Here is a 13,235-nt window from a genome sequence, read left to right as displayed (position 1 = left end):
ATTGCTTAATTTGTTCTTATTTTTCATAGTAAGGCTGAAAAATCATAATCTACTAAAATTTAATAAAATAACTAATTTGATATAAGAAAGTTTGAACCTCAGAATTTTTGAAACAAAATAATTGACCCATTCTATACCCTAACTGTATATTAGCTACTGTATAAACATTATTTTCAGTTATCTTTTTCTAAATATTTTCCACCCAGTCAGTAGAAAGTTTTCTCTTTAACAATATTTGTCAACAATTGTCTTTAATTTTTTCTCTTGTCCTTATGTTAATAGACAGTAAGCCAGCATTTCAGACATTTAATGGCTGATCTATTTTTGTAGCAAGAAGAGAGTCTTAATGGATTGAGAAAAGCAGTCATTGAACAAGGATGCCATTTACTTAAACTGTACTTAAATATAAATTTATAATCTTCAGTTATATACACTTGTTTCTTTTCGTGCTTCTTCTATTCTACTAATAAGGGGTTTTACTGAATTCACATTCATCAGATTTTCTGGACTGTACAGAAGTTGACCTTTTAAATTTTGAGCAACTGAAAAACTCTAAATTTTATTTCTAATGTGGCACACATATCTTCCACTTTAAGGTTTACTATGTGGGAGTCCATTAAATGGAAATTTGGTCAGTTGAAAGTAATGATCAATTACATAAAAAAGATTCAGTTATCTAATTGCAGCTCTTACAGTGTTGACTATACAAGAGATATAACAATAAAACAAAGAAAATATTTAGAACAAGTAAGACTTTTCTTACTACCAAAGCACAAGTCAAAAATAAAAAGGAGAGGCACTGCAATGTGTCAGAGGGTTGATAGAGAGGATATTGATGGAGAAAGAAATCAGCCTGACTTCCAGGTGCCATGGTAAATTTTCAGAAGAAAAACCAACATCTTCTGAAGATTTAGTTCTTCAATAAACAGAATAACTATTTTATTACATTATAGATGCTTTAGGATCAGGGATCACATTTCATTCATCTGTTTGTCTGCATTGTTTATAACATTTCATACCACCACATACACTAACCAAACTGGTTTTTCCAACAAATACTGGATTATTTTGTAATGAGCTTATTGAAGCTATCAAGCTAGACCAACCCTCAGAGATTGGTAGGTTTTTCCTTACTGGATATGTATGACTCTAATAACAACTAACCAAAAAAATGTGTTCATAAACCTATGGCAAGGAATGAACTTCAACCCCCCCATGGATTAAAGTATAATCAGCTTCCTCCTATTCTGGAACCAGAAATGTTTGGGTCCATATTGAAAGTTGTAAAAGGGCTATAAAATCACAGTGAAGATGTGATGTAACAACAGCTATATATTTGGTCTCTGTCCCAGGGTCCTGACATGAGATCCAGAAACGCTTAGAATCTCAAGTCATAAGAATGCCTTTTGTATGCTAATGAATGACTGGTGGCTCTGGGCCCCTAGATAGCATCAGGATGGGTCGGGTCACCAGAAAGACTAAGCCATGATTAAAGGCGTGGAACTTCACTCCCATACACATTCTCCCAACTCCAAGGAAAGGAGAGAGGCTGGGAAAAGAGTTCAATCACCAATGGACAAGGATTTAATGAAGCAAGCATAAGTAAAGAAACTTCCATAAAAACCTCTAAACAAAGAAGTTCGGAGAGCTTCCAGGTTGGTGAATACAAGGGAGTGCTTGGAGGGTATTGTGCCCTGGAGAGAGCATGGCAGCTCTATGCCTCTCCCTCCAGAACTTGTGCTATGTATCTCTTCCACTTAGCTGTTCTGGGTTGCATCCTTTATAATAAACCAGGAATAGTAAGTAAAGCACTTTCCCAAATTCTGTGAGTCTTTCTAGTCAATTATTGAACCTGAGAAGTGGGTTGTGGGAACCCTGAATTTGTAGCCAAGTCAGACAGAAGTGCAGGTAGCCTGGGCACCCCATTGCCGCTGGCATCTGAAGCAGGGGCAGTCTTGTGGGTCTGAACCCTTACCTGTGGAGATGATGTTAATGCTAGGTAGTTAGTGTCAGAACTGAATTTAATTACTGGACATCCAGTTGGTGTCAGGGAATTGGAGAATTGGTGTTGGAAAAGATACAGCCACGTATTTGGTGTTAGGACGGGAAAAAACACATGGTGGTGGTGGGAGAGATAAATTATTACCCTTGATCACAAGAAGCAAAGTGATGGAAGGGGGAACTTAGATGAAAGAGAATTCTAACTTCTCTAAAATGCTGTGAACAGTCATAATTAATCATCTAAAATTATAAATCCTTGTTTGCATTTCAGTTAAAATTTATGATACATTTTTGCAAAATTAATTAGATTGACATATAAAAGACCTTCAAGGGACATCTGTTAAGAATTTGTACAGGTAGATATGTATATAACCTCAAAAAACCTGAAATTTCTGCACCTAAATACTGTATTAGACATTTTAAATTAATAAACCTATATATTTCAAAATATACATTATATATTTCAAAATATACATTATAGAATATTACATTCATTACAAAGAAAATATGAATAATTCATGAGAGGAGAAACAGTGGGGAAATTAAACTGGGAGTCAGGATATGCCAAAAAATTCCATGTAATTGCATGCATTTCTCTGTAACATTTAATGAATTTCACAACTGTGACTAATTATCTAATACTAAGTTATTGTCCTGCCTTGTATGATAATTGATTAAATCAATGCTCCTTTTTTTTCTCCATAGGATTTATTTGTAATATTAGCTCTTATTTCATTAAAAGAGTACTTTGACAAAGTCATGTCTGGCACCATAGTCTCTTTTAAATGAGCAACAATGTGATATAAACAGTGTAAACATCCCCTAATAGAATACTTACGCATGTTCTAGATCAGATGTGCAACACAAGATGGGAGCAAGTTACTTGAATGCTCATCTTTACGGAGTCAAAGTAAAATTTTTAGTTTCTTATAGATCCAATGTGCTATGAAACAAACACTAAAATTATCTGAAAACAAACAACTATTTTTTTCTTTTACAACGATTATTAAATATAATATCTACAGACATATGCCCTCTCTCCTAAACAAGAGCTACATATTGTGCCTTACCACTTTTTAATGAAATGAAGAGAGGAATAATCCATTAGTTTTCTATTGTTCCTGTAACAAATTACCTCAAATTTAGTGACTTAAACAACACAAATGTATTGTCTTATAGTTCTGGAGGTCAGAAGGTCTGACATGGCTCTCACTGGGCTAACATCAAGGTGTTGCCAGATCTGTGTTCCTTTCTGGAGGCACAGCAGGAGCTTCTGGAGACCCTCATGCATTCCTTGGCTCTTGTCCCTCTTACTCAATTTTCAAAGTCAACAATGTTGCATCTTTCTGACTCTCTTCCTTCATCACATCTCTCTCTCTCTGACCTCAGCGAGCAAAGCATCTCAGCTTTAATGTCTCATATGATTTGACTGGGTTTACTTGAGTAAAGGAGAATAATCTCCCCACCTCAAGATGTGTAATCATCTCTGCACATACTTTTTACCTTATGTTGGTCAGGTAACATAGTCACGGGTTCATGAACATTAGAATATGGGTATTTTGTGTTGTGAGGGATTATTATGCCAGAGAGAGAGAGAGAGAGAGAGAGAGAGAGAGAGAGAAGGAGGAGGAAGAAGGGAAGGGAAAATGTTTCCATAAAAATAAATGTACCTAAAAGTCATGTTTGAAATGATAGAATTCATAATAAATTGCTTAAAATGGAACAGTTTAATTAGCTTTTCTTCAGATTCTATTCAGTGGCCAATGGCATCTATAAGGGACTGAAAATAGTTGAGGCATAATCTGTTAAATACATGAAACACGTTTGTGCTAATTTAGTAATATTTTCTTGAGACATACATACATACAAATAATAGTTGAAATACTTTTTCTAGATATTTAATGCACGTAATCCTTTGATTAAAATGACTTATTTTACTTTGTGTCTTACATCACTTAAAAAGATCAATATTTGGTTAATTTATAAACTGAAATCAAAACATAATAAAAACATTCTTCAAGAAACTCCTTAATTGAAAAGTGCTATAAATGGCTTTTTTTAAACCTACACTGGACAGCATGATTATTATCCTTCACAATGAAATGCTTGGAACAGAGCAAGCAATTAGTAAATGATTTTGTAATAAAGGTAAGGCTAAATAAGGAATACTTCCCCAATTTACTTATCTGCCAGAATATAATCCTAGATTTTCCAACATATGCTTTCCTTTTACCAAAAAGTATTGATCCTACAATACATGACCATTAAAGATCTGTATCACTCTACAAGTTTTAAATCAAGGTTTAAGGAAATAATTACAAATGTTGGTAATTTACTTTTTTTTTATCAATTTTTAATTCCTAAGTCCAGTCTGTTTCAGAAATATTGCAATCAGAATCCTTAAATATGTCCTTGTTTCACCATCACTATTAAATAGATACTCCTGCATCATTTATTATACTATTTGGCCACTGGCAAAGTCTAGTGTTACTATCTACTACCACCTAAATTGCCTACCATCATTCCCATTTTTAAGCTGAACTGGCATTTTTCCATTGCTTGAATGATAACACTTTTGCAAAATATTCCTTATTTCCTGACAGACAGTGCTTCATGTCAGTCCGAAGCAAAATTAAGAGCTTATTTTTGTCAAATTTTTACAGCATAGGTTGCAAGCTCAAATATCTAGAGAGAGAGTCCTCTACAGCATTAAAGAGAAGAGATCTCACTTTATTTTGATTTGCAAGACAGTGTAGGACATTCTGTTTATCTTTTGAATAGAATAATTCACTATAAGTACTTCTTAGAAACACCTCCAGCAGGGCTCTGCTGCTATCTACAAGTATAGCGTTCACCTGCCCAGTCAGATAGAGTTTCTATGGACTGATATTCCCTTTCCATACACAGTGCTTGAGGTGCCTGGTGTAGTGGCAGACTTATTGCTAAAGTGACACTCTTAGCTTCTAAAGCTCTCTATGAATGAGCTTTCAGCAACATTTTTTTTTCTTTTTCTTACTTAATGGAATACATTTAGGCTTTCATTTTGTTTTCTTCCTGCTAGCTGCTCTTATATATTTTAATTAAACATAAATATATATAAATAAATGTGCCATTGGCTTTAGTTAATTTATAATGTTTCAGACATACGACAAAGTGATTCAGTTATACCTATATGTATGTGTATATATATATATACTTCTTCATATTCTTTTCCATTATAAGTTATTATAAGGTATTGAATATAGTTCCCTGTGCTATACAGTAGGTCCTTGTTGTTTATCTATTTTATATATAGTGGTACGTCTCTGTTAATCCCAAGTTCCTAATTTATCCCTTCCCCACAATTAAACATATATTTTAAAAAAAATTTTCAACTATATCTTGATTCACATTTTTCGAACTGAATACCTCTAACATTATTTTCTATGCTTTGCTTCCCACATGTCAGTGACACACTAGAATATATCATATCAAAATATTGATATGAAATATACAAAAACGAAACCATTGAATTCTGTATCTTCTTGTATTGGACTCTTATTGAAATGTTCAATGAATAATAATTCTAATTCTCAACATGTGTTTTCTGCTATTTTAATGTGAAGTCAGCAAGATATGTTTCGTAACATGGCCTTTCAACTAGCACATGGAATCTTCATAGAAATAATTTGAGTCATGCTTAAAAAACATATATTCCTTCATGTTTAATAATTACATATTCTCTAAGAGAGGAATGAAGAAATTCCTATTTTCAGTACAGTGAATCCTTTAGCAAACTGTGTCTTTGTGAATTCTTAGCAAACATTTGTTCTCTCTTTGTGTATGTCCCAAGGATTGAGCTCACATTCAGCAACAGGAGAGAACCAATATCCTTTAACCAGTGTCCTGCAATTGCCATCACTTTTGTGCCATTATCTTTCATTTCTTGCACAATTGGCTACTATCTCTGACATTGCTATGCCCTGAAACTAATTTCCAGTTGCATAGCTATTCACACATCTGAAAATGCAAAAACACATGCATATGGTGTAATGCAGAGGATTTTTGCTTTGGAAATAAAAGACCTAAGTTTCCAAGCCACATTTAATCACATAAAATCTACGTATTTTAAACCTATTTTTTCTCATTTAACATCATGTGAGCTAGCTAATAAACAGAGAAAAACTTAGCTCTGATAATTAGGAGTTATATGACCTTGAGTAATTAATTAACATCTTCAAATATTCAGTTTTTTTGTCTATAAAGTGGAAATACAAGTACATATCTAATAAGACTTTTGAAAGTATGTTTTTATAATTGTGTATATGCATGACCCTGGAACAGTTCATGATATAATTTCATATCATAGTACATTAGCTCAATAAATGATAGCTTCCCTCTGCAATTGGAAGAAGATAAATATATCACAATCTATATTTTGTTATTGGAATAATCACATTTATGATAATATAATATTTGATGAAATAAAAGGATATATTAAAGTATGTACCAGGGTGCAGAAGGAAGAATTTTTAGTTATCCTAGAAAGTCACGTAAGATAAAGTCTCAAAGCCAAGCAAAATAAATTAAAAAACACCATCATAGTCTCAATATTGATGCAAGTAGCACCCTTAGACTCCTTAGTATAGGACTGGTCACACAGCTATTTGACAGTAAATACTCATTACATTCACCAGTTGCATATAAACCGCCTAGAGATTTATATGAAAAAATATTTTTAGGGAAAATTGTGGTATTGAGAATACTGCATTAATGTCCTCCATTTTCTATGGGAAACCTCATACTCCCCCCTAACCAAATGAAAGTATTCTTGTCTTGTGTCCCCAGAAGTCGGAGGTACAGAGGCATTTTCATGATTCTTGCCTTGAGAGTCTTAAGGCATAACTCTTAGAACCTCTCTTCTGTACAAAAGGACCTCTAACATTATAAAAACAAGACAAAAAAATTTAAGATCTTAGTATTTTCACAGAACACCTCGTCTGTCACCTCAATGAACAGAATAACTGTCTCAGAAAGGATTGCAGGTGTGGCTTTTGACTACTGAAATAAAGTATAATTTAAGGAAGAGGAAGCTATGACATTTTTAAAGGTATTATAACATCTTGAACCAAAAGACAGAAAGGCAGCACAATATAAAAAGAAGCTTTTGGCCCTATCATGTACTGCAAGCAGAAGCAGATCCAAATATACTCACCTGTAAACATAAGCTATTTCTCATGGAAAAATAAAGGATGACTCATGAGGCAGAAACAAGGTTCAGAGGGTGGAGCCAAGATCTGCAGAGAATCTTTTTCTGGGAAGAGAAGTAAGCCTTAAACAAGGAATTGACAACACATGCCCAGCTGGATTTCAGCATTGCAATCCACCAACGAGTACTATTTCCCTAAACTCCCTCAGCCCCAATGACTTGCTAATAGAAGTGTCTATTACAATTATCCTATGACTGACTCACCATTGTATGTTGGGTATGCAAAAGATAAATAACTTGTTTCTTGATTGAATTCACAAGTTTTTAGATTGAGAGAAACTATACATGTGGAACTACACTGAAGGAACCTCATCCACACTTGGATTTGATTTAGATGTAATGTCCTGAAACAGGAGAATATAATAATACTAAGAGGAGACTTCGTAGGTCATGAAAGGGGGGTGAAACATGTAAAGCATTTGTGACCTGCCAGCAGGCTATTGTTAGATTTAAAATGACCACAAATTCTTCAACATTCTCTTATTGAACTGTTGTCTAATCCACCCCTCCCCTTCCATCTCTGCTGGCCTGTGAGTTGTTCTACCGTTAGTATGGAAAAGTGATATTATGACAGTTTCTGGCTGTGTCTCTAGGAAAGATGCCGACTTCCGCATTAGTCGTTTTTGGAGCTTTTAGTTGCTGTGTAAGAATCCCACCCACCCACCTGGAGAAGCCACAATGAGAAACTCGGACTACATGGAGGGAGAGAAAGGACCAGCCATTTCCAGCCTTTCAACCTTCTTGGCACAGTCCATGCATGTGAGTGAAGCCATTAAGAACACTTCAAGCCAGCTCAGCTTTCAGCTGAATATCACCAATTTACAACTGTCCAGCTGAGCTTTGCCTGGAATCCAGCCTTGCCCTATCTACTGATCCACAAAATTGTGAGATATTATCAAATGCGTGTTGTTTTAAGTCACTAAATTTGGGAGAAGTTCACTATGCAACAATATATAACTGGATATCTGTTAAATATCTTAAGGAGGTAAAGTACCAATCATCTTTTAGGCTCTCAAGAAATCTTTTTTGAATGAATACAATTTAATCCTTATAACTTCAATTCACACTTGAAGAATTTGAAGCTTTGAGACAGAGGTCAGCAAACTAAAGCCTCCGAATCAATATTCTATCCCTTCATTTTCTCCACACGAGAATACTTCCTCTGAAGTATGAAATGAATGGTTATATCCAGTTTAATTGTATGACAACTTATCAGAGGTTTTTGGGTGTAAATTGCCTAAAGCTTAACCTAATTATTCAGAAAACATGGTCAATGTGATATTCCTTAGTGGCAATATGACTTAAATTTTAGGCCTTTGGAAAAGAGGAGTAAATAGAATAAGATAGAATCCAAAGAGCTAAAGACGAAGTATCAAGAAAGGTCATAGTAGTTGTGTTCAAGTTTAAAAGTAAAAAAAAAAAAAAACACTTTATGAACCTAAAAATTGCTTCTTATAGATTTTCTGGCTTTGTAAGAAGTTACAAGTCATCTGTATTGCAATGTCATAGGAATTAGAATAATAGTAGTGAATGTTTTAAAGTCCAAATAATTAGAAATGGACTTAGGTCTTTCAGATCAAATTACATGAAATATACCATTTTCCATGCTTACTGTTCAAAACGTATTAAAACTAAGACATAGAGCACCTTTTTTATACCTTATTATGTACACCCTAATAATTAATGCTATTTCATTGAATTATTCCCTTATTCTTTCCTGCTCTCTCCTCAGTTGCTAAACCAGATGTTCTACCTCTAACAGCCAAAATATTTCATTCTTCATAATCTCTCTTTATAAACTGCTTCTATGGTTAGTGATGGTGTAAATTTAGAATCTGTAATCACCCTGCAGGGTCATCACCAAGTGATTTATACATATATAACATATATACCTCATATATATGATATATATATATATGATTTATATATAATATATAAATACAATACATAACTGATATCTATATCTCCTATATATGTATTTGTCATGGAACCTATTGGTTCTGTTCCTCTGTTCTTTCTCTCTATAAATACACATGCACACATATATAAATGTTTAAAAACAGAGATGACCCTCCATAATATGGGTAGGATTCATCCAATCAGTTGAAGTCTTTAAGAGCAAAAACTGCATTTTCCTTTAGAAGAAAGAAATTCTGCCTCAAGACTATAAAAATCCTGCCTGAATTTCCATACTGCTGCTTTGACCTACAAGAGTTCAGACAATCATGTGAGTCAATTCCTCAACATAAATCTCTTTATAATATATATATTAGAAATCTCTCTAATATACTATATATAATATATATATATAACATCTATAGATTATAAATATTAATCACACCTACAAAATACCTTCACAGCAACATCTAGACTACTGTTTGACCAAATAACTGGGTACCATAACCTAGCCAAGCTGAAACATAACATTAACCATTGACAAGAATCAAGATTATTACTTATCAACCTCTTTAAGAATATGTACCTGAATACAATCCTGTGCAGAACAAATTTTCCTGTATTTTGTACCTTATAGTTGTATTATAATTAAATTTATGTCCATATCATCTGCACTCTACAAAAATACCAACTCCTTGATAGTAGGTGCTTAATATTTTCATTTTTTTATCCACAGTGCATAACATAGGACCAAATACCTACTTAATCCACAAAAATTCATTTAGAAAATGATACAATTTTTAAGATATGATATGTTTGTACTGAAAGTGCATTAGTTTCTTATAAATGGAATCCGTGAAAGAACAAAATTATACAAGATTTAAAGAGAAAAGATGCTAATATTAAACATAATTTTCAACTGAAATATTTATAATGTTCAATAGTGAAATTTCCAAGATTTAAGAGCCATCCTGCATATGTGTTTAGTATGTCAGTAATAATGATCTACTACTTAGAGTATTGCTTACTATAAGCATCTCCTAGTTGTAATTTTATATGACAGTGGCAGATTCTACCACATTAATACTAACAGATGGTAATTACGAAATGAATGAAACAGATTGTTAGTACACCACCACGTAGACTGCACATAACTGTTATAAAAATTAATCATCTAATGACTCAGATGAATTGCATCTACATTAGCAATTAGATATTTGAATCAACATTTTGGAACAAAAACAATTGTACAGTTGGAAATGCTTGATTAGTTAGACATGGACTCACTTCAGTAGTTTCAGACACAAAATATTTACCACAGCAAGCTAACATCTGGTAAGGGAAACTAGGCAAACCTTACCCAGGTCAAAAACAGAGTAACCACAAGTTTTATTATAAGCCAGACTGAAAAGTGGTCAGTTTGTCCTTGTGTGTGTGTGTGTGTGTGTGTGTGTGTGTGTGTGTGTGTGTGTAGTGTGTGTGTGTATGAGTGTAATTCTTACACCAATTTGTTATAATGGTTCAATTCATAAAACCAAATTATTCATAATTTTGTGTTAACTATTAGGGAAAAATGTATATATTTAAAAAATCACCAGATTTTATTTTACATCATTCATAAATATTAAAGATCAGATGAGAAAATTAACTCCTTTGCATTCTGTTTTACTACCCTCTTTTATTACTAAAGTTAAAGGGGTATAAAAATATTTGTCATGGGCTTACCTGGTGGCGCAGTGGTTGAGAATCCGCCTGCCAATGCAGGGGACACGGGTTCGAGCCCTGGTCCGGGAAGATCCCACATGCCGCAGAGCAACTAAGCCCGTGTGCTACAACTACTGAAGTCCGCGTGCCTAGAGCCCGTGCTCTGCAACAAGAGAAGCCACTGCAGTGAGAAGCCTGCACACCACAACTAAGACACAACTCAGCCAAAAATAAATAAATAAATTTGTTAAAAAAAAGAAAAAAAATATATTTGTCATGTTGTGTTTGAGACATAGCATTTTAAAATCAAATCCTTTATATACCTAGTGGTTTTCTTTCAGGTAGACATATTCAGTGTGAACGCACTTTCAAAAATAAGAATTTACAAATGTGGGAGATATAAAAATATATGTGATTTGGATGTAGAAAAGCCTATGGATGAGTAATGTGTATGAATTGTACCAAAGTTTTACAGTCCCTTATATCACATTCACTGTTCATCTTTTAATAGCTCCGTTCTTCTCCTGCAATGTTATTAGTGAGTAAGAAATAAACAATGGGCGGGGTATAATTTAGTGGAACATATGTCTGTTTATTGATACAAGTGAGACAGTTTCAAACCCCTAAGATCAGCCCCTGTTCCTATTTCTATGCACAATTGTATATTACCACATTTAGCTACATATTAAAAGCTAGAACATTTAATTTTTGCTTTTTAGGTATACTTTCTTAATACATGAGACTTTTTTTTTAAGCTCCATAATAATTACATTGTGTTTTATTGCAGTAAGTATTTCCCAAAATCTAGCAACAAGTTTAATACAATAGAAGAATTGATATTTTCTCAAATAAATGCCTTTTAAATTAAGTTCAAGCAAACTGAAATCTAGACATGTGCTTGCAGAATATCAATGATCCAAAATTATTGATCAGGTAACATTACTGAATGTCTCATACTTTAATTTTTGAAAAATAGAGTCTGTCCTAATTATTTTCTGATTGATCTTGAAATCTTATTTATAAAATTGTATAATTTGCAATACTTGTAAACATAGAACCCCTGAGCTCAATATTCCTTTATTTTAAAATTTGCAAAAACTCAGCTCTCCGTGAGTACATGCAGCATTTAAACTTGAACAAACAAACCCTATTTTCTGATATGTGATAACTGTGCCTTTTCAACATCATAATCATTAGTTTCAACGCTCTCCAGAGCATGAAGAATTTGATCACAGTACTAAACTTTTCATCTCATCTCAAATAGAGATATCCATTTGAAGTGAAGATGTTAATTCAGAATAGTAAAACAACATCTTCACCTGCAGTTAAAGAAAATGTTTAGTTACATCAACAATCTTATGAATTTCTGGAGCCAAATTTCTCTATTAGTCTCATCTATCATATGTTTCTTTACAGTAAAGCTAAAACTCCTTTCTACTGAAACAGTTTAGCAGAAAAAGTCAAGCTTAAAATGCAGTTTCAATAGTGCAAGAATGCCAAGACTGATAAAGAAAGCAACCATAATTGTGGGTCTGAAAATTAATAATGGTTGCAAACAAGAAATATACAGGTCCTTTAAAAGTGCCATCACAATCACACGACGGGGAATCAGGAATAGGAGAAAACAGATCAAGTCTGTTTCAGCAAGATTAGGAATCTGACATATCCATGGGGTAGGGTAGAGCTTTATCATTCACATTGGCTGGAGAAGAAAAAAGCCCACAGATTAAACCACCCCCTCTGAGGAGATGAACTGAAGGTCCTGTATACTTAAATGGCTCTGCCATGGTCCTCTGCGATCCCTTGTGTCACTAGCTTTCAGAATAACCCCTGGATTATCAGACTACTTCCTTTCCCTATAGTCAGCTCACATGGGCACTATGATTACATAATGCACACATCAGGAAATGCTCTCTCTCTCTTCCTGTCAATATCCTGACAACTTCTGGAGTCTTCAGATAAAGAGCAAAAATGTAATTGCTTGAATAAAGCAGAGTGTTCAGTGCTTCACTATGACTAAGCTTGAATTTTTATGTTGTATCTGGCATCTTCCTTTCAAAATAGTTATGTATATAAATAGGAGGATGAATACTTCTGAAATATATATAAAATACTTATACACAAACTTTACATGAGATACTTTTTAATAGATATAGTAATAAATGCATTTAGTAAAAACAAGTACGGGTCATTAATAGAGTGCTATGGAAAATACTAGGTGATTATTCATCAATAATAAGAACCACATCTTCCCTAGAACACTATTAGACTGTATTTTCTCACCCTATTGCATCTATTTGGAGTCATGTACCTGGTTTTCACCACGGGAAAACGAGTACAAATGATGCATGTTCCCCCCACTGACTGAAATGGTTAACAGTGTGTG

The sequence above is a fragment of the Tursiops truncatus genome, chromosome 18, assembly GCF_011762595.2.
Source record: "Tursiops truncatus isolate mTurTru1 chromosome 18, mTurTru1.mat.Y, whole genome shotgun sequence".
Lineage (NCBI taxonomy): Eukaryota > Metazoa > Chordata > Mammalia > Artiodactyla > Delphinidae > Tursiops > Tursiops truncatus.
Note: the sequence above shows the minus strand (reverse complement) of the source record.